We start from the raw sequence: 21,945 nt of genomic DNA, 5'->3' as shown, positions 1-21,945 counted from the left end.
TAAAATACAACAACAACAACAACAACAACAACAAAGATGCATTGATTGAACATAGGACAACGGACCAAAAAAAAAAAAAAAAAAAAAAAAGAGGAGAGAGATGCATGTAGAAGGTGCTTTTTGCCAAAAAATGAAGACTTAAGTTATATGTGAAACATGTTAACTTACTCTCTCCAACCTGAATATTTATGCAATATAAAGAATGTTAGCAGTTGTTGGATATTGTGAATGATCCAACTAATTTTCTACTACTTATATTTGAAGTTTTGTTAGTTTGATACTAATTTTAAAAAATTAAACATATTCCATTTCAATTTATTTTATTTTTACAGTTCTTCATATGAATATAAGGATAATACAAAGACTTTTACAATGTTTCATGTGCATCTCCTAGTCATATTAATAAAGCAACAGTTTGTTTTATAAATCAGTTACATCAAGATTCAACTACTCTTATATCAGACAAAATAGATTTCAAGACAAAAAGTTTAAGAAGTCAAAGAAAATCACTATATGATGACAAAGGGGTCAATTCAGCAAGAGGATATAACAATTTTAAATATATATGCACCCAACATTGGATGACCCACATACATAAAGCAAATATTGATAGTGCTAAAGAGAGAGATAGGCCCTAATACAATAATAGCTGGAGACTTCAATACTCCACCTTCAGCACTGACAGATGTTCCAAACTGAAAATCAAAAAGGAAACATTGGACTTAATATAGTTTGGATGTGTGTCCTTGCCCAAATCTGGTACTGAAATGTAATTCCAGTATTGGAGGTGGGGGCCTGGTGAGAGGTGATTGGATCATGGAGCAAGAGGGGGAAATGTTAAACCATTCATGAGAACCCCATGATCTCATGAATGGTTTAGTACCTCCCCTGCTTGTTCTCTTGATCCTGCTTTCGCCATATGATGTGCAAATTCCCGCTTCACCTGCTACCATGATTGTAAGCTTCCTGAGGTCTCTGCAGAAGCTGACGCCAGACGTTTGCTTCCTGTACATATTGCTGAATTGTGAGCCAATTAAAGTGCTTTTCTTATAAATTGCCCAGTCTCAGGTATTATTTATTCAGCAATGTGAAAATCGACTAATACAATACTTAATCTGCACTATAGACTAAATGGACCTAACAGATATTTATAGAACATTTCATCCAATGATTGTAGGATACACATTCTTATCCTCAGCACATGGATCTTTCTCATGGATAGACCACATGTTAAGTCAGAAAACAAGTCTTAAAATATTTAAAAAATTGAAATAATATCAAGCATCTTCTCCGAACACATGGAATAAAACTAGAAATCAATAACGAGGAATTTCAGAAAACATACAAATACAAGCAAATTAAACAATATGCTCCTGAATGACCAGTGGGTCAATGAAGAAATTAAGAAGAAAACTGGAAAATTTCTTGAAACAAATGATAGTGGAAACACAACATACCAAAACCAGTGAGATACAGCAAAAGCAGTGTTAAGAAGAAGTTTATAGTCATAAGAGCCTACATCAAAAAAGAAGAAAAACTACAAATAAACAACCCAGTGATGCATCTTAATGAATTAGAAAAGCAAGAGTAAGCCAAACCCCAAATTAATAGAAGAAAATAAATAATAAATGAGATTGAAGTGAAGAAAGCAATACAAAAGATAATGAAACAACAAGTCGGTTTTTTGAAAAGTTAAGCAAAATTGACAAGCCTTTATCCAGACTAAGAAAAACAGAGAAGATCCAAATAAATAAAAGCAGAGATGAAAAAGGAGACATTACAATTGATTTCACAGAAATTCAAAGTATCATTAGTGCTACTATGAGCAAGTATATACCAATAAACTGGAGCATCTAGAAGAAATGGACAAATTCTTAGACACATACAACCTACCAAGATTTAACCATGAAGAAATCTGAAACTGGAACAAATCAATAACAAGTAATGAGATCAAAGCCGTGATAAAAAGTCTTCCAGTAAAGAAAAGCCCAGGACCCAATAGCTTCACTGCTGAATTCTACCAAACATTTAAAGAAGAGTAATATCAATCCTATTCAAACTCTTCCAAAAAGTAAAGGAGTAGACAATGCTTCCTAACAAATTCTACAAGGCAATTATTACCCTGATATCAAAACAAGACAAAACCACATCAAACAAACAAACCCAAACAGGCCAATATCTCTGATGAATATTGATGCAAAAATCATCACCAGAATACTAGCAAACTGAATTCAACAATAAATTAAAAAGATTATTCATTCTGAACAAGTGGGATTTATCTCTGTGATGCAAAGATGTCTCAGCTTATGCAAATCAATCATTGTGATACATCATATTGACAAAATGAAGGACAAAAAAATATGATTATTTCAACTGATGCTTAAAAAGCATTTGATGAAATTTGACATCCCTTCATGATAAAAACCCTAAAGAAACTGGGGACAGAAGGAACATGCATAATAAAAGCCATATATGACACACCCACAGCGAGTATTATACTGAATAGAAAAAAAAAAGGAAAGCCTTTCCTCTAAGATCTAAAATGGAAGAAGGATGCCCATTTTCATCACTGTTATTCAATATAGTACTGAAAATCCTAGCTAGAGCAATCAGACGAGGAAAAAAAAGAGCATTCAAATTGGAAAGGAAGAAGTCAAATTATCCTTGTTTGTGGATGATATGATTTTATATTTGGAAAAACCTAAAGACTCCATAAAAAACTATTAGAACTGATAAACAGATCCAGTTAAGTTGCAGGATACAAAATCAACATACAAAAATCAGTAGCATTTCTATATGCCAACGGTGAGCAATTTGAAGAGAAATCAAAAAAGTAATCCCATTTACAATAGCCATCAATAAAATTAAATACCTAAGAAGATCTCTATAATGAAAACTATAAAATGCTGATGAAAGAAATTAAAGAGGGAACCAAAAAAATTCTTCCACCATGGATTGGAAGAATCGATATTGTTAAAATGTCCACCCTACCCAAAGCAATCTATAGATTCAATGCAATCCCTATCAAAATAATGACATTCTTCACAGAAATATAAAAAACAATCCTAAAATTTATATGGAATCACAAAAGACCCAGAAGAGCCAAAGCTATCCCAAGCAAAAAGAATAAAACTGAAGGAATTACATTACCTGACTTCAAATTATACTGCAGAGTTATAGTAACCAAAACAGCATGGTACTGGCATAAAAATAGACACATTGGTCAAATGGAACAGAGTAAAGAACCCAGAAACAAATCCACACACCTCCAGTAAACCATTTTCAACCAAGGTGCCAAAAACATACATTGGGGAAAAGACTCTCTCCTCAATAAATAGTGCTGGGAAAACTGGCTATCCATATGAAGAAGAATGAAAGTTGATCCCTCTCTCTCACCATATACAAAAATCAAATAAAAATGGATTAAAGACATAATCTAAGACCTCAAACTATGAAACTACTACAGGAAAACACTGAGGAAACTCTATAGGACATTGGTCTGGGCAAATATTTCTTGAGTAATACCCCACGAGCACAGGCAACCAAAGCAAAAACAGATAAATGGGATCACATCAAGTTAAAAAGCTTTTGTACAGCAAAGGAAACTATCAATAAAGTGAAGAGACAACCCACAGAATGGGAGAATATATTTGTAAACTACTCATCTGACAAGGAATTCATGATCAGAATATATAAGGAGCTCAAACAACTATATAGAGAAAAATCTAACAATCCAATTAAAAATGGGAAAAAGATTTGAACAGACATTTCTCAAAGGAAGACTTACAAATGGCACCAACCCAAACGTCCATCAGTGATAGACTGGATTAAGAAAATGTGGCACATATACACAATGGAGCACTATGCAGCCATAAAAAAGGATGAGTTCATGTCTTTGCAGGGACATGGATGAAGCTGGAAAGCACATTCTCAATAAACTGTCACAAGGACAGAAAACCAAACACCACATGTTCTCACTCATAGGTGGGAGCTGAACAATGAGAACACACGGACACAGGGCGCGGAATATCATACACTGGGGCCTGTCAGGAGGTGGGGGACTGGGAGAAGGATAGCATTAGGAGAAATACCTAATGCAAATGATGAGTTGATGGGTGCAGCAAACTGACATGGCACATGTATACCTATGTAACAAACCTGCACATTGTGCACATGTACCCTAGAAGTTAAAGTATAATAAAAAAAATTAAAAAAGAAGACTTATAATGGCAATCAGGCCTATGAAAAGGTGCTCAACTTCATTGATCGTCATAGAAATGCAAATCAAAACTAAAATGAGATATCATTTTACCCCAGCAAAAAATGGCTTATATCCAAAAGACAGGCAATAACAAATACTTGCGAGAATGTGGAGAAAAGGGAACGCTGGTAAACTGTTGGTGGGAATGTAAATTAGTACAATTATTATGGAGAACAGTTTGGAACTGCCTCAAAAAACTAAAAATGGAGCTACTATATGAAAACTATAAAATTCCACTGCTGGGTATATACCCAAAAGAAAAGAAGTCAGTATATCAGAGAGATACCTGAACTCCCATATTTTTTAGTTACAGCAGTGTTCACAGTAGCCAAGGTTTGGAAGCAACCTTCCAAAGATGTTGATGTGTCCATCCTCAGATGAATGGATACAGAAAATGTGGTACATACACACAATGGAATACTATTCAGCCATAAAAAGAATGAAATCCTAGCCAGGCGTGGTGGTTCACGCCTGTAATCCCAGCACTTTGGGAGGCTGAGGCAGGCGGATCACGAGGTCAGGAGATCGAGACCATCTTGGCCAACACAGTGAAACCCCATCTCTACTAAAAATACAAAAAATTAGCCGGGCGTGGTGGCAGGCGCCTGTAGTCCCAGCTACTGGGGAGGCTGAGCCAGGAGAATGGCGTGAACCCGGGAGGCGGAGCTTGCAGTGAGCCGAGGTCGCGCCACTGCACTCCAGCCTGGGCAACAAAGCAAGACTCCATCTCAAAAAAAAAAAAAAAAAAAAAAAAAAAAAAAAAAAAAAAAAGAAATCCTGTCATTTGCAACAACATGGATGGAACTGGAGGTCATTATGTTAAGTGAAACAAGCCAGGCACAGAAGCACAAGCAGTGCATATTCTCACTTTTTTTTTGTGGGATCTAAAAATCAAAAAGATTGAACTTATGGAGATAGAGAGTAGAAGGATGGTTACCAGACACTGGGAGGGTGGTAGATGGGTCAAGGGGAGGTGGGGATGGTTAATGGCAAAAAAATCATTAGAAAGAATGAATAAGACCTAGTACATGATAGCACAACAGGGTGACTATAATAATAATAATTCTACATTTTAAAATAACGAGTATAATTGGATTGTTTGTGACACAAAGACACAAATGCTTGAGGGGATGGATACCCCATTTTGATGTGGTGATCATCCACTGCATGCCTGTATCAAAACATCTCCAGGACCCCCTGAATATATACACCTGCTATGTACCCACGTAAATTACAATAATACATCTTTAAAAAGATTCAGCTACCTTGTTTTTGAAAGAAGGCTGAGCATAAAGAAATATACCATAAATCATTTTTTAAAAAATACAGATTATAAATAAATACTGCATACATAAATATGTAAACAAACAAACAACCAGATTTACCCATCCCCATAACAGGTAGTAAATATTTGACACTTTTCTAATATCACTTGAATTGCTCCAGTGTTTGTTTTATGGCCTTCCTCTTGACTGTCATCATTAAACTTTTGCTGGATGGGTGTATTTAGTGTAGACATTCTAAAATTTTCACTTTCTTGTAAACAAAACAAATACAAAACAATGTATGACTTTTTGTTTTTTGGTAATAAAGCTTCTTAAGAAAAAATATTTTTTCTTCAAATTCTTGATTTTGCATTTTCTTTCTGACCAGTAGTTAATCTTTTGAATGTTGTTTTTTCCCCCAAATCTATATTTTTACATTCAATATTTTTCTTCATTGTTAACAACACATTTAAAAACTGAAATATATAATCATGAGTGCATTATTGCAATGTTCTCTTACAGCGGAATGAAATAGCTTGACACTAAAATGGCAGTAAGGAATTTGTCCCCTCAAGAGAAAGTCCCTTTATTTTACATCCATATAACTCCATGACTTCCATGGGTCCTGGAATTCTTCTAAATTATTTTATTATTAATACATCATATTTATGAGAGTATGACAACCAGTGGATTACAGCTATAATGGATTTTGGTACAGATGATATATTACCCTACTACATATTATATGAGAAAAATTGTTCTTTGATCTTTAAAAATAAACTTCCTTTGTGGTATATTGTTCACAAAATACTCCCCTGGCAGGAAGTGTTTAAAACAAACATGCAAACAAATGAACAAACCTTTTTGCCAGATTCCAGGTAGCACCTGCTGAGATACAGTTTTCCATGCACAGGGGGCCAGTGATCAGTGGCGTACACTTCAGCTCACTGCTGTCATAAACCAGGAGGGGTCGGTCAGAAATTCCTCCCTATGATATAATCTATGTTCAAAATTATTTGTCTGGTAATCAGAGTACTTATATCTTTTTTGACCAAAATACCCCAAATTTGTCTGTTCCAGGAGGAGAGGAAAAAACCTATGATAATTATAGTGAGGCAACTCAAAAGCAAATGGTTTCAAGTCAGTATTTACCCTCTAGACTTATTCTCAGATTCATCAAGCTTTAACAAATATAAAAGATGTAAAAATATATAGCAGCAACCCAAACTCCCAAGTGTCTTATATCAAAGCTGTTAAGTATTTTTACATGCCTTCGTGATGTGTGGAGTGGATCATTGGTATTGGTAAGTGGAGGTTTGGAAAAAAGAAAGTTTAAAAGAGGAATGTTTTCTTAAATAAATGGAAGCCAAGAATAACGTTCATGCCATGCTCTAACTGCCATTTCAAAGCTCTACATAAGCTAAAACAAATAAACCAACCCCGTCTTGTTGACCTAGATTACTGCTTAAACAAAGGTACATATTCTTAATTTACATGAAAAGCAATTAGGTCTGCTGCTGACAGCACTGTGGAAAACGCATCTGCTCAGGGCAAGCTTTTATATTTGAAAAAAATAAGCTGGAAGGCGTTTTTTTCTCCCTCCTCAGCCCCTATCCACTTTAGGCCAGAAATGCTATTAAAATTTTTAAACTGGTTTGGGTGGTGGATTATAATTACTGTTATACATTTTTAAGTATGCTTAAAAATTATTTTCTGATTTCAGCCCAAAATCTGACATTTCATGATGTTGTTTGGTATTTAAGAAATGGCTAGGAAATGATATACTATTTTTCCCTCTCTGGAACGCGTTGTGAGCAAGCTAGACTTTAAAAATACAAAAGAAAAAAATAAATTGGGAAAATTATGGCAGGAATATTTATGTTAAAATATGAATTTGTTAAGCTAAATATATTTTTAGAGTCTGGGTATCTTTCTTAGACTTAGGTGTTTAGCAAGACAGTAAATGTCTCTTCTTTTTGGATTTTTTTTTTTTTTTTTAATTCAGGGGATACATGTGCAGGTTTGTTACATGGGTATATCGTGTGATGCTGAGGTTTGGGTCTCCTAATGAACGCATCACCTAAACGGTGAACACAGTACCTCATAGGTCTTCAGCTCTTTCCCCACTTCCCTCCTTTTAACATCCCCAGTGTCTGTTGTTTCCATTTTTGTGTCCATGTGTACCCAATGCTTCCACTTATAAGTGAGAACATGCAGTATTTGATTTTCTGTTTCACATTAATCCACTTAGAATAATGGCCTCTTGCTGCATCCACGTTGCTGCAAAGGACATAATTTCACTCTGTTTATGGCTGCATAGCATTCCATGGTGTATATGTACCACATTTTTTTTTTTTTTATCCAATCCACCATTGATGGGCACCAAGATTGATTCCATGATTTTCTTATTGTGAACAAACAAACATGTGGCTATAAACATACGGGTGCAGAACAATTTGGTGGAACAATCTATTTCCTGTGAGTATATACCCAGTGATGGAGGTACTGGGTCAAATGGTAGCTCTGTTTTTAGTTCTTTGAGAAATTTCCAAACTGCCTTCCACAGGGGCTGAACTAGTTCACATTTCCACTAACAATGTATAAGGATTCCTATTCTCTGCAGCCTTGCCAGTATATGTTATTTTTTGACTTTTAATAACTGGAAGTTTTTTTCTGATTAGAAAGGTGATACATGCTTTTTTCAATAAGTAAATATTGAAGAGAGAAAGTAAAAGGTTGACTACTATTTACACTTTGATATTACATTTTCCCACTTAAATTTATTCATTCATTTGTTTATTCATCAAACATTCATTGGGCACCACAAATTTCTAGAACATTCTTAGATGAAAGGGATACAGTGATATGCAAGGCTAGCTTCATTCTTGCACTCACAGGGCAAGAGGTCTAGAGAACCTTTAAACCAATGGACAAATATATCTTTATAAACTTTGATAAATTCTTTAATGGTAAAGAATGATGTTCTATGGAAGGATATGCTAGAGGGTCTTTTATAATCTTGGGCATCTTTTAAAGTTTTCTGGGGGAAATTGAGTGAAATATGACTAATCAGTGGAAGTATTTAGGTGAAGTGAGAAAGAGGAGAGGGAGAGGGAAGGATACGCAAAGGCCCAGAATGGGAGGCTGTAATGTGATCAGAAACTGGCAGGAACTATTCACAGTAGCAAAGACATGGAATCACCATAGGTGCCCAGTAGATTGAATAAAGAAACTGTGGTACATATACAGTGTATATGTACATGGAATACTATACAGCCATGAAGAAGAACAATAGTATGTCCTTTACAGCCACATGGATGCCCCTGGAGGCTATTATCCTAAGTGAATTAATGCAGGAACAGAAAACCAAATACAGCATGTTCTCATAAGTGGGAGCTAAACATTGGGTACATATAGACATAAAGAAGGGAATAGTAGACACTAGAGTGGGTTGGAAAAGTTCCTGTGGGGTACTGTGTTCACTATTTGGGTTATGGGTTCAACAGAAGCCCCAACCTCAGCATTGCACAATATACCCATGTAACAAACCTGCACATGTACTCCCTGAATCTAAGAGAAAATTTGAAAAAAAAATCCAGAGGGAGAAATAGCAATAAGAAAATAAAATAAAAATAAGAAAGAAAACTGGCAGGCCTGATTGGCAAGGAGGGGATGTGGTACCAGGTGAGGCTGGAGAGATGCGTAGGCTAAGCCTTGAGAGTGAGTGCAAAAATGAGTTTTGAGTATTGTCCTGGGAGTGATGGAAAACCACTGGAGGATTTTAAGTTGAGAAGTGATATGATTTCATTAAAATGCTTACTTTGAAAGATGACTTTTCTTTTCTTTTTTATTTTTAAATGGACATAACAGTTGTATATATTTATCGGGTACATAGAGATGTTGCAATATATATAGTGTATAGTGATCAAATCAGGGTAATTAGCATATCCACCATCTCAAATCTTTCTCATTTCTTTGTGTTGGGAACATTCAATATCCTCCTAGCTATGTGAAATGGTATATTATTGTTAACTACAGTCATCCTACAGAGCTATAGAGCACTACAACTTATTCCTCCTCTCTAGTTGTAACTTTTTTATCCTTTAACCAATCTCTCTCTATTCCCCCTTTCCCCCAGATTACTTTTTTAAACTATTTTTTAATTTTTTTTGAGACAGAGTCTGGCCCTGTTGCCCAGGCTGGAGTGCAATGGCGTGATCTTGGCTCACTGCAACCTCCGCCTCTTGGGTTCAAGCAATTCTCCTGCCTCAGCCTCCCAAGTAGCTGAGATTACAGGCTCCCACCACCACGCCCAGCTAATTTTTTGTATTTTTAGTAGAAATGGGGTTTCACCATGTTGGCCAGACTGGTCTCAAACTCCTGACCTCAAGGGATCTGGCCGCCTCAGCCTCCCAAAGTGCTGTGATTACAGACATGAACCACAGCACCTGGCCCCAGATTACCCTTAAAACACAGCCAAATACGTTAAAGCTATTCCCAAAGCAGTTCGGTCTATTGGCTCCCATGAAGACTGAGTCTTCCACAACCAAGTAGAAAAACCCAGCTAGGCACAGTGGCTCACGTCTGTAATCCCAGCACTTTGGGAGGCTGAGGCAGGTGGATCACATTGCTTGACCTGAACTCAGGAGTTTGAGACCAGACTGGGCAATGTGGAGAAACCTCGTCTCTACAAAAAAGTACAAAAATTAGCTGGATGTGGTGTCATGTGCCTGTAGTCCCAGCTACTTGGGAGGCTGAGGTGTGAGGATTGCTTAAGCCTGGAAGGTCAAGGCTGTAGTGAGCCAAGATTCAGCCTGGAAGACAGAGCAAGACCCTGTCTCAACAACAAGAACAACAACAACAACCCAAGTAAATATCTTTTTCCACACTAATTTTTCCAAGAGAAACGAGGTCAAGGCTACAGGTCAACTTTGGTTTGGAGGTTTCTCTTTGATGTTTAAGTACTACTTTGGTTTTTATTTTTTCATAACAGAACTGATATGTATAAGCAAAATGTTGCAGTGGAAAACACTGGGAGAATTGGTCTCTGTGTTGAATTGAGGGGATTGGCATTAAACCTTAGAGAAGCGAAGACATCACACATATAGCAAAGGGAAAAATGTCTAATCCACAGCATTTCAGTAATTCCCGCACTGTAGGTCATGAGGAGCAGAGGACAAGAGGGAGCTTTGACCAGTGGCGCTGGATGCAAAGAACCAGGCCACAAGCTGGTGGCAGGAAATAGCCAGCATGACTCAGAAAGGGCTTGATGTTTTCACATTCGGTTCACAGGAAACTTTGGGGGTTTCCAAATTGAGGGTGAGGTTGCTATCAGAAGTATGGCCATCAGATGCTGTGCAGCCAAAGAAAGACACAATATCCACTAAAGGGTTGGTCTTTGAGAGTGGCTTCAGAAATGGAAAGGGAAATGTTATTGCTCACCAGGTAACCAGCCCAGGCGATAGGACAGTGAAATCCAAATGCAGCCAAGCCAGGACCTTGTTTCATGGACACCTTGCTGAGATACAACTTCGACTTGTCTTGGTTTTGGTAACGCTGGGGGTAGTAGATGCTTGCACTGTGATCTGGACAGTGCCCCCTACTCACTGGATGATTCTGGGAAACTCCCTTAGTCTTTTAAAGCCACTGTTTTCTTTACTATGAAAGTAGGAGTACAATCCTTGCAGGGTTACTGTAGAATCGAATGAGGTTACGTACCATGTCTGGCACTAGGTAACCACTCAGCAAATATTAGCTATTATTAAATCTCAAAATATGCAGTAAAATATGATTTCTCTGTGTCTTGGTTTCTACATCTATGCAATAGGAAACAGCAAACTGTTAAATCAATTTTATTTGTAAAGCATGTAAGGAATCTGAAAGGAAAGATCACTTTATCAAAGTGAAATATTCCCAACAATACGATGGAAGATTTAATCTAAGCTAGATAAATATTATTATTCTCATTATACAAAGGTCAGAATGATGCTGGGAACTAAAGCAACTTGTCAAAAAATGTCAGAGTTTGAGATTAGAATGCTGGTTTTCCTAGCTCCTAGGAATACTGTTAGACAGAGGCTTTCTGAAGCAAATAATCCCCATCCATTCAAATTATTTCAAACACTCCAAATGATTACAACTCAGTCAATTTTTTTTTTTCTTCTTCCATTGAGCTTACATCTCTGAGTTAGGCAAGTAGTTTAGTTAAGAAAATAAAATCCCACACACTTGTGAGACTGCAGCATTGGCTAATCAGGGTGGATGGCTATAGAGGACAGAAGGCGAAGGATCTTCTTTGTAGAAATTTACAAGCAGACCAGAAGAAAGTTAGCAATTCAATCTCATACCACATAAATCAATTAATATTGAAAACCCAAAGAATCATCCCCTTCTAGGATAGTCGTACACGGTAAGTTATCTGGTTGTACAAACCAAATAATTACTCATCCAGAATTAGATGTTCCCTAACTTCAAATGATCACAACATCATTTCCAGCTCTCAGGAAATATATAACATAATGTATTTTCCTGCCTCACCATAAATTTCCTGTGGTTTGCATTATCATTGCATATAATATCATAAGCTCCGTGCCTTGCTCAGTAGCTTTAAGACCTTTGTTCTGTTTTCTGTCCCTCTAAAGACATTGCCAATAAATTATAAAGTGACTTTAGTTTGTAAAATAGCAAAAGAAAATCGTCTTAGTTAATCTCTCTGAATGTGTTCATGGGCTCATAGGAAGTTCCAGTTCAGGTGCTAATGTAAGCCTGTTATGCCGATCAATACCAAGACAATTTATAGGATTTTATCACTCCCTTCACAAGGTCCTCATGCAAAGCATGTAAGAACTACAAGAAAAATTCCTTTAAAAGCCTGCATCATTATTTTATAGTATGGGACTATTTTATTTAGGTCCTAGGCTCTTATCTAAGTAAGGAGGGCATGTGTGTGTGTGTGTCTGTATTTCATAATGTTAACACAATTAAACTTATTAACAAAGAGTTTATTGTGAAAAAATGATTCTTGGAAATCATATACTCCTTTGTAAACAGAAAAGGCTAAACATTATATACAAGTATAATATGATGTTCCTCTTTCACTACAACTTTAATCTTAATGACTACGTAAAACTCAATCCAGGAGAAAGTCCATTTTGTCATGCACACAAGCAAGCCAATTTTCACTAGGTAGAGTAGAAGATGAAAAAAAACAAGCCTCTCAACCAACCTGTATGTTCACACTTCACCAAACTTCCTGCATTTCTCATGCCTGTATTTTGGCAGGACAGGGCGAAGCACGGCGTGTGGCCTGGTGATGGACATGGCCAGGAGGGCAGGGTGTGGATGGGAACAGAGTACTCTGGTGAAGGGGAGAGTACCTCAGGGAGCAGGGCCAGCTAGCAGGGAAATTGGCTAAAGGCAGCTAAGTCGCTCTGTGGTCTGTATCTAAAATCAGCAAAAGACTTAATTTTGCATGTGGTCTTGTCTATGTTTGGAATATGTGTCCATTGTAAGGCAAACAGTGAGGGTGTATTTGGCAAATTTTATGACTTTTGGTAAATGAACTCCTGACAAAATCCAGAGAAAATCTGACTAGCCCAAATTATGTGCTCTTTTTTACATTTTAAATTATTTTGAAATGTTTCATTTATAGAGACATGAAAATGATTGTTACTTTATCATTTTTTTTACATAAAACCAATCAATTCTGGAAAGACAATCTAAAGTGAATACTAAGAACAAACGTCGAGGTAATTTTTTAAAAAGAATAAAACATCTTTATATGTTAATGGCCTATATTCATTGGTAAAGGAATCGTTATTAGTTTATGATGCTATTATTTAAAGATATGATGGGTATAGTTTGGACCCAATCACCTATTTCCAATGCTCTGGAAAGCAAGTAAAAGTTGCCTATAGAGAATGTGAGACATAAACTTGGCTGGTGGATCTTATCAGACCCTCTATTTACAACTCAATCCTCTAATTTGTCTGCTGTCAAAAGTCCCGCTGAAGCCAAGGGGAAAATGCACACAGACCAGTCTCAAGGACCCTAAGCAGGAGACATCACTGGGGACGGTAGGTTCAAAGCAGTTGCAAAACCTGCCTTAACAAATACCGTCTCAGGAAAATAACTAAAAACAAAGACTCGCCATGCTAACAAGAAGATGAAAGCAATACTGTGTTCCTGTGAGAGAGTTTAGAATTAAGCATATTTTTGTCAATTGGGTAAAAAGTTTTACTGTTTGTGAAATGGTGAATGAGATCATCTCAAGTACCTCAACGGTAGCACCAACATTTTGAGAAATTCAAATAGGAGCATGGTATTAACAATGTTTCGTGTGATAGAGCACATTTCCAGACACCATCTCAGTCATCTGCACGAATAACACGTTGAAGGAGAACTGTCTCTCAAACAGGAAAAAACCCAACACACCCACATTAAGTTGAGTCATCAGAGACAAATCTTTAACCGCTCAGGCATTTTAAGTGGCTGAAAATGACATCAGATTCCCAAAATAATCAGTCAAGACGGATTTATGAAACTTCATTGATACAAGCTTAATGATATCTAGGTTTATGTTAATAGACTTTTAAAGAACAAACCCTGTGTTTTTAAGTTAATGATGGTTTTCTCTAACATACTAGAGACAAAGTACGATGAGGAGGGTCATCTTAAAAATTTAAAATCAGGCCAGGTGCAGTGGCTCACGCCTGTAATCCCAGCCGAGACAGGTGGATCACGAGGTCAGGAGTTCGAGACCAGCCTGGCCAACATGGTGAAACCCCGTCTCTACTAAAAATACAAAAACTAGCTGGGTGTGGTGGTGCATGCCCGTAGTCCCAGCTACTCAGGAGGCTGAGGCAGGAGAATCACTTGAACCCAGGAGGCGGAGGTTGCAGTGAGCCAAGATCGCACCACTGCACTCCAGCCTGGGCGACAGAGTGAGACCATGTCTAAAAATAAATAAATAAATAAATAAATAAAAATTAAAATCATGAGTTAAAAAATGTAAAACAATGAAATGACTGGGGTTTTTGGACACCCGCAAAGGAAACGACTGTGCTCAGTGATAGCTGCCATTTTAGGAAACCCAGTAAGGAGTCCAAACAGAGAAAAGCTAAGATGTTCAGGATGCTGTTTTTAAATGCGACTTTTCTTTCCTCCATCTCTGATATTAACATTCGAACAAGACAAAAGGGGATTGGAGGAGCTGTATGACCACCTGGCTGCCGTGAGACATAGTTGAATCCTCAGTTATTGTTGACAACTAAACGGCCTTTGTGGGAGCAGGGCAGGCAGCTGGTGGTGGTCCCAGAGGAGCCCTGAGCTCGCACAGGAGCACCCGAGGCAGATCCTGCCATCCGCTCAGGCTGTGACGATGGCCGCGAACACCCCTTGTATTGACAAAGTAGAAAGAAGAAGTAGAGCAGGGGAATTCTTCCCTTAAATTCACTTTTGAAAATAGGGTATATTCTACAAAGGAAATGCATATGTAAATGTGTCATTAGAGGCCTTGTGTCCCTTAATTTAAAATTAGAAATCTTATTTTGATTATTTGCAAGAATATTTTCTCTAATTCCAGACTTTGCTTTTATAGCAAATGTAACAGGGATTGGCTTGTTGGGCTTGGTGAACTTTAGCATTAGTTAAACATTTTGCTAATCTCTCTGCATGTCAGTTGGAAAGGTTGATCCTTTCTAGATGGGTCCTTGGACCCAGGGCATGCTCTCCTGCGCTCAGAGCCTTCTGCAAAGACTCTGCCGCCCCTGGTACACCTCATTAGGACCAGCTTCCTAAGGTTTAGTGAGGCTAAACGCTTCCCCAGTGCCCCATCCATACTGCTGCAACCTATTTGTTTTGTTTCTCACCTCAGGATCAGCTCGCCTGTGCCTTCCAACACGACAATTAGCTAATTTAATAAATCTAATTTAGTCTAATGTGCTGCTGAGACAGACTCATAGGAGGGGCCCTACCATTGCCTCTGGGTTTTTTTGTTTTTCTCCTAGGATCTTCTTTTCCTCACAAAATCTGAATTTTAATAATACATTCTAGAGGAAATGGGCTCACTTCTATTTCTGAAATGGCAAATAAATTTCATTTTTTGAGCCAGCTTTGATTGACTGAGATGGCTATGGCGTGGATTCCGAAGTCTAGTCTAGGTGTTTTGGGAAAGGGTTTTGTGATTGATTAGTGATGTCACCATAGGTCGAGGAATGGGCACCATATATAGGCTAACCTTGCTCTATTTAATAGAGCTAAGGCTAATGGTAAGTAGCTCCCCAGTGTGTTAGCACGTTAGCTCACAATTTTACTAATTTCAGGGTACCAACAGTTTTAACACTTTATATATATATATACATATATATGTGTGTATATATATATACATGTATGTATATATGTGTGTATATATATACACATATATACATATATATGTGTGTATATATATACACACATATATACATATATATGTGTGTATATATATACACACATATATACATATATGTGTGTATATATGTATATACACACACAGATATATGTATATATAATATAAAGTATTATACTGTAGTACTTTATAAGTATTACATACAGCATATAAAGCATTCTATACATAATAATTATAGTTCTATAGTTCTCTATATATTATATAGAGAGTACTTTACTCAAGAGAAAGATTATGTCCTTCATTCAAATGAAAATATAAATGTAGACAAACTTTGACTTCTACTGGTCAGCTTCAGAGTGTCCCATGAATCACATCCATGTCACTTGGAGAAGCTGATCCCACAGACCCTCTCTGAGCCCCAGAGCTTTTCTTCCCAGGGAGTTTCTTTCAGTTCCAGGCTGGTCCCTAGAAGTCCTTGATTTGTTGACTTTAGCATCAGAGGAGAAAGGGAGGCCTGGATTAGTAAGCGGTGCTCAGGGAACAAGGGACAAGTGCAGGAAAGAAAAACATTTTGGAATCAGGACAAGTGTTCAGTGGATCTAAAGTACTGGTACTGATATTCTTCTGTCACTGGAAGCTCTTCTCTGATGGCAGTTGCAATGTGCATTGAACAAAGGTAACATAAATTCATAAGGCAAGGGCCTCCCAAGGGAACTCGTTTGGAAAAGGACACTTATTTGATTGTTCTAAGCTTTACTGCATCTGCTAGGAAAAACACGCCGGTGTTAGTGTAGTCATAAACTGAATCCTTACACATTATTTTGAAAAACACAGGAAAAAACTCCAAAACTTCATTTCAGTGGCAGCAGCAGCCTGGTATAAGCCAAAGTCTTGGGCTCAAGACTGAGATTGGAAGACTTGGGATGCAGTTTCGGAATTAAACACGCCCATTTGTTTCTTTGAATGCTCGCCATTCATTCAAGGGGAAAAGTGGAGAATTGTGATATAATGGACAAGTAAATTGATGGCAGGGGTTTTTCGTTTTTGTTTTTTTGTTTTTGTTTTGTTTTGTTTTGAGAGGCTGAGGTGACTAAAATACCATGAAAGTGCAAGGTGAAACGGGCTCTAAAAAAAAAGATGGATGCTTGCTACAGGAAAATTTACAAAAAGAAAAGATTCAAATAAAACAGATATTTTTAGGCCTGTCATGAAAAAAATTACTGAAGTGCTTCTGTATTTCCTTACAGTTACTCCCAATATTCCCTTCATCTAATGAAGTTCCTCCAAATTTCATGATCCTTGTGACAATCCACCCCAGACTATGGTGAGAGACCCAGAGCTGCAGCAGTTTTGGTTGTGGTTATTCTGACATTGACCCGAAGGGAGCAAGAATGTTTCTCAGGAGGTAAGAAATTGCTAAAGAAAACTTTAAAATGATCCAAAAAGTGTTATCCACCACATGTTGCAGGGTATGGTCCATAAAATGTGAGTTTCTTTCTCTCTTGTTTCTCCAGACTTTAGTGAAAGCTTTAGCTTGTAGGATGCTTTGAGGCCATGCCTGGTATCCATGGCAGGTCAGACAATTCCGGCATTCTTTACGTCCATCCCTTTGGTTCAGGATGCGTGGTCTTCTAGTAATGTAATATTCCTACATTCCATAATTATATTGCTATTTGCTGAAATTTGAGCTGATTTCAGAAGGATAAGGAAATATTAAGTACTGCCTGGAATTGGCGAAGATTTGTGTATGGAAGCCCAGGAGAGGAAAAGTGCTAAAGCAGAAGGCAATATTCTGTGAGTTCTGGACTAGAAAGGCCAGGGCGATTGTTCTAACTATCTAATGATGATCACAAATCACCTCATGACTTAATGGTGCAAAATAACCATTTGTTATGCTCACAGAGTTTAAGGGCCAATAATTCAGTCAGGACACAGTGGAGATTGCTTGTCTCTGTTCTGTGATCTCTGGGGCCTTAATTGGCTGACATGAAGGCTGGGGACAGAAATAATCTGAAACCTTGTCATTCATATGTTTGCAGTGGTTGCCGGCTGTCGGTTGGGGGCCTCAGTTCTTCTCTATCTAGGTCTCTCCATGAAGTCTCTTTGAATGGGCTTAGTCTGTGATTCCCCATAACACACTGGTTTATTTCTCCAAATAGGTGTCCGCAAACAAGGGGCTAGAGGGGAATCTATATATTTTTAAATATGACCTATCCTTGAAAGTCATGCAGCATCACCTCTGCCTTAGTCTATTGTTTGCAGCAGTCATGATCCTGCCCAGGCTCAAAGGAAAGCTGAATAGACTCCACCTCTTGATGGAGGGTAGCCAGATTCTGAAAGAGCATGGGTTTGGAAATAGTATTCGACCCTTTTTGGAAAATGCAATGCAGCAGTAATTGGAATGCAGGAGCCAGTGGAAAATTAGCTTGAAATGAAGCTGCCGAGGTGGGCAGGGATTGGATTATACAGACTATTGTATGCTACATTAAGAATCTTGGCCTTTTTTCTAAAGCACATGGAAAGTCATCAAGAAGTGTAGGCATGGGAGTATCAGACTATAATTTGCTACAGCTCAGATGATGGACTGGAGTGAAGCAAAATTGGATGTGGGGAATCCAGTTAGGAAACTTTTGGTGACCAGAGTTGTGGTGAGATACAGGGAGAAATGAATGAATATAGGAAATAAATAGGAAGTAAAATCAAGTGGATCTGGATATGGGAAATGAAAGAGACAGAGGTGTAAAGAATGACTCTCAATGTCTGGGATGTGCAACTGTGAGTATGGTGGTGTCCATCAGTAAGGTAGGGAAAATTGGAGGAACATCAGGGTTTGAAGTAGAAATATAATGAGTTCAGTTTTGGGCTTTAGAGAAATATGAGTGGACACTTTCAAGTGTGCAGTAGAATACATGGAGCTGGACTTCCAAGAAAAGGTCAGGGCTGGAGATATGCATTTGAGAGTCATCCAAGTATAGTTAGTAACTATAGCCACTGGCATGGATGGAATTTTCTTGGGAGACTGTAGACATTTAATCTAGCATGTTGACTCAATACAGAGGATAGTTTCTGCAAAGCAGCTGGAGAAGATGCAACTGAGAAGCTAGAGGGAAATTGAAGAGAATGATGTCACAGAAGCCCAGAGAAGGAGTGGTGGAGCCAGGTAACTGCTGATGGCATAGAATGCATCTAACAGTTCACATGAACTCTAAACTTGTTCCTTGGATTTAATAACTTCTGTGATGAAGACTCAACTTCTTAGCATGACATATAGGACCTTGCTAAGGAAACTTTTAAGGTTTTATTGTTGTTTTTAACCTTCTAATATTTTTCACTAAAAATAAAATAGGAATTATAAAAAGGTATTAATTTTATAAAGCATAATACCTTGCTGTATAAAACACAATATTATTTATTCCACTAAAGGTATCAGAAAATAAGGGAGAGAACATTTCAAAATAGAATTGGATATCAGGACTTTACTCAGGAACATAATCCACATGAATCCCATTTTTTCTTTGAAAAATCAGAGTTATTTTAACTCACAGCACTTTTTATAGCACATCTATTATAATTATTTATTTGTAAATCAAATTTCTGTATATATTGGAATATGTATAATTATATATGTAATATACGTGAAAATATAAAATATTATTCCAATGTATTCTGACAGTTTCTCTGAATCACATATCTATTTCCGATTGTCAGTTTTTAATATGTTTTCATGTAGAGATTTGTATGTACAAATGTATATATGTATGCATGCAGATGGCCTGTTAAGCTTAATGTGACTGTTTTCTTTTTCAGAATAAAATTCAATTTACTAGTCCTAAACTGAAGAGAAGAACAAAGTAATGCTTCATTATACTTGTATAAATAGCTGTATTTTATCAAGACTAAAATATTTTTTGGGGGCGGGGCCAAGATGGCCGACTAGAAGTAACAGCATTTGGAGGCTGTCATGGAAAAAAGCCATAATAAGTGTGTGAATATTTCACTGGCAACCAAAGTATCCAGGTTCACTCATCAGAACTGACCAGAAAGCTGGCGGGACCCACAGAGAGAAGGAAGAGCAGTGTGGTGTGGCGGCCCACCTGAGAGCCACATGGGAAAGGGGAACCCCCTCCCCCCAGCCAAGGGAGGCGGTGAGTGGGCACTCTACGCAGCCGGGGAAACTGCTTTTTCCACGGAACTGTGTAATGCACGGATAGGAAGATCCTACTCGCGAACCCAGGCCACCGGGGCCTAGCATCCCAACCCCAGAATGTGCAGATTTTTACAGCCTCTCAGCTGGAATCTGGTTAAGCCAACCGAACTCCCAGGGGGAGGGGCAACCAGCACCAGCTGTGGCTGCCTGGGGTCTAAGCCATTTAAGCTCCTTGGAGGAGGGGGCAGCAGCCAGCACTGGGACTCCAAACACCTAAGCTCCTTGGGCAGGGGAAGGGCAGCACCCATTTCTATAGCTCCAGGCTGCGCTTTTCCCCTGCTGGAGCCAGGGAGGCTGGACGGCTTGGTCCCCAGACTTGTCCCCACAGCCCAAAGCACGGGCTGTGGCAGTCTGTGGCCAGAGTGTATCTTCAGGTCTAACCCTGACCCATCCTTCCTCAGTGGGCGGGGCTTAGCTGCAGGCTCTCCAATAACTCCAGCCAGAGGCTCAGGGACAGAATTCGGATCTCCCAGGACCTGAGGCCCTAGGGGGAGGGGTGGCAGCAGTCTCTGCATACCAGGAGAGCCTCCTGGTAGTTCTGAGGAATCCGGGCAGCCTTGATAAGTGGGTTTCCCTCCAGCGAAACACACTCTCTCCACCAAGGGACAAAGTGCTTCATTAAACAGGTCCTGCTCCCCATGCCACCCAACTGGATGAGACCCTCCAACAGGGGTTGTCAGACACCCTATACAGGAGCAATGCTACTGGCATCAGGTTGGTGCCCCTTGAGGTCAGAGGTCCCAGAAGAAGGAGGAGATACCCATCTTTGCTACTCTCCAGCCTCCTTGAGTGACATCTCCAGGCACAGGAGCAAATCAGATGAATAGGGCCTGAAGTGACCCCGCAGCAAACTGCAGCAGCCCTAAAGAAGAGGGACCTGACTATTGAAAGAAAAACAAACAAGCAGAAAGCAGTAACAATAGCATCATCAACAACAAAAACAAAAAGTCCCCACAAAAACACCATCCAAGGGTCAGCAGCCTCAAAGGCCGAAACTGGACAAACTCACAAAGATGAGAAAGAAGTAATGAAAAAATGCTGAAAACCCAAAAGGCCAGAGTGCCCCTTCTCCTCCAAATGATCGCAACATCTCTCCATCGAAGGTGCAGAACTGGAGGATCAGATGGACGAATTGACAGAAGTAGGCTTCAGAAGATGGGTAATAAAAAACTATGATGAGTTAAAGGAGCATGTTCAACCCAATGCAAAGAAGCTAAGAACCTGGATAAAAGATTAGAGGAATGGCTAGCTAGAATGAGAGGAACATAAACGACTTGATGGAGCTGAAAAACATAGCACGAGAACTTCAGGAAGCATACACAAGTACCAACAGTCGAATAGACCAAGCAGAAGAAAGGATATCAGAGTTTGAAGACCAGCTTCCTGAAATAAGACATGCAGACAAGAATAGAGAAAAAAGAAAGACAAGGAATGAGCAAAGCCTCCAAGAAATATGGGACTTCATAAAAAGATCGAACCTACGATTGATTGGAGTGCCAGAAGGAGATGGGGAGAATGGAAACAAGCTGGAAAACACACTATAGGATATTATCCAGGAGAACTTCCCCAGCCTAGCAAGACAGGAAAATTCAGGAAATTTTGCAAATTCAGGAAAACAGAGAACTCCATTAAGATACTCCACGAGAAGATCAATCCCAAGACACATAATCATCAAATTCTCCAAGGTTGAAATGAAGGAAAAACTGTTAAGGGCAGCCAGAGAGAAAGGCCAGGTCACTTACAAAGGGAAGCCCATCAGACTAACAGCAGACCTCTCAGCAGAAACTCTACAAGCCAGAAGAGATTGGGGGCCAATATTCAACATTCT

The 21,945-nt window shown here is 38.5% G+C and overlaps 1 protein-coding gene and 1 long non-coding RNA gene across 20 annotated transcripts in view; one reads left to right on the top strand and one right to left on the bottom strand.

Moving 5' to 3' along the window:
* The window catches only part of LOC107974498 (uncharacterized), a 78,591-nt gene extending 61,098 nt beyond the window's left edge, over positions 1–17,493 (top strand). The window contains exon 4 of the long non-coding RNA XR_002943667.3: positions 17,158–17,493. This is a non-coding gene — a long non-coding RNA (uncharacterized LOC107974498). The remainder of the gene's footprint in view (positions 1–17,157) is intronic.
* Positions 1–21,945, bottom strand: part of TENM3 (teneurin transmembrane protein 3) — a 2,732,592-nt gene that overhangs the window by 767,877 nt on the left and 1,942,770 nt on the right. The window lies entirely within an intron of this gene.

This window comes from Pan troglodytes, chromosome 3, assembly GCF_028858775.2.
Source record: "Pan troglodytes isolate AG18354 chromosome 3, NHGRI_mPanTro3-v2.0_pri, whole genome shotgun sequence".
NCBI classification, from domain to species: Eukaryota; Metazoa; Chordata; class Mammalia; order Primates; family Hominidae; genus Pan; species Pan troglodytes.
Note: the sequence above shows the minus strand (reverse complement) of the source record. Positions and strands in the feature narration are given on the sequence as shown.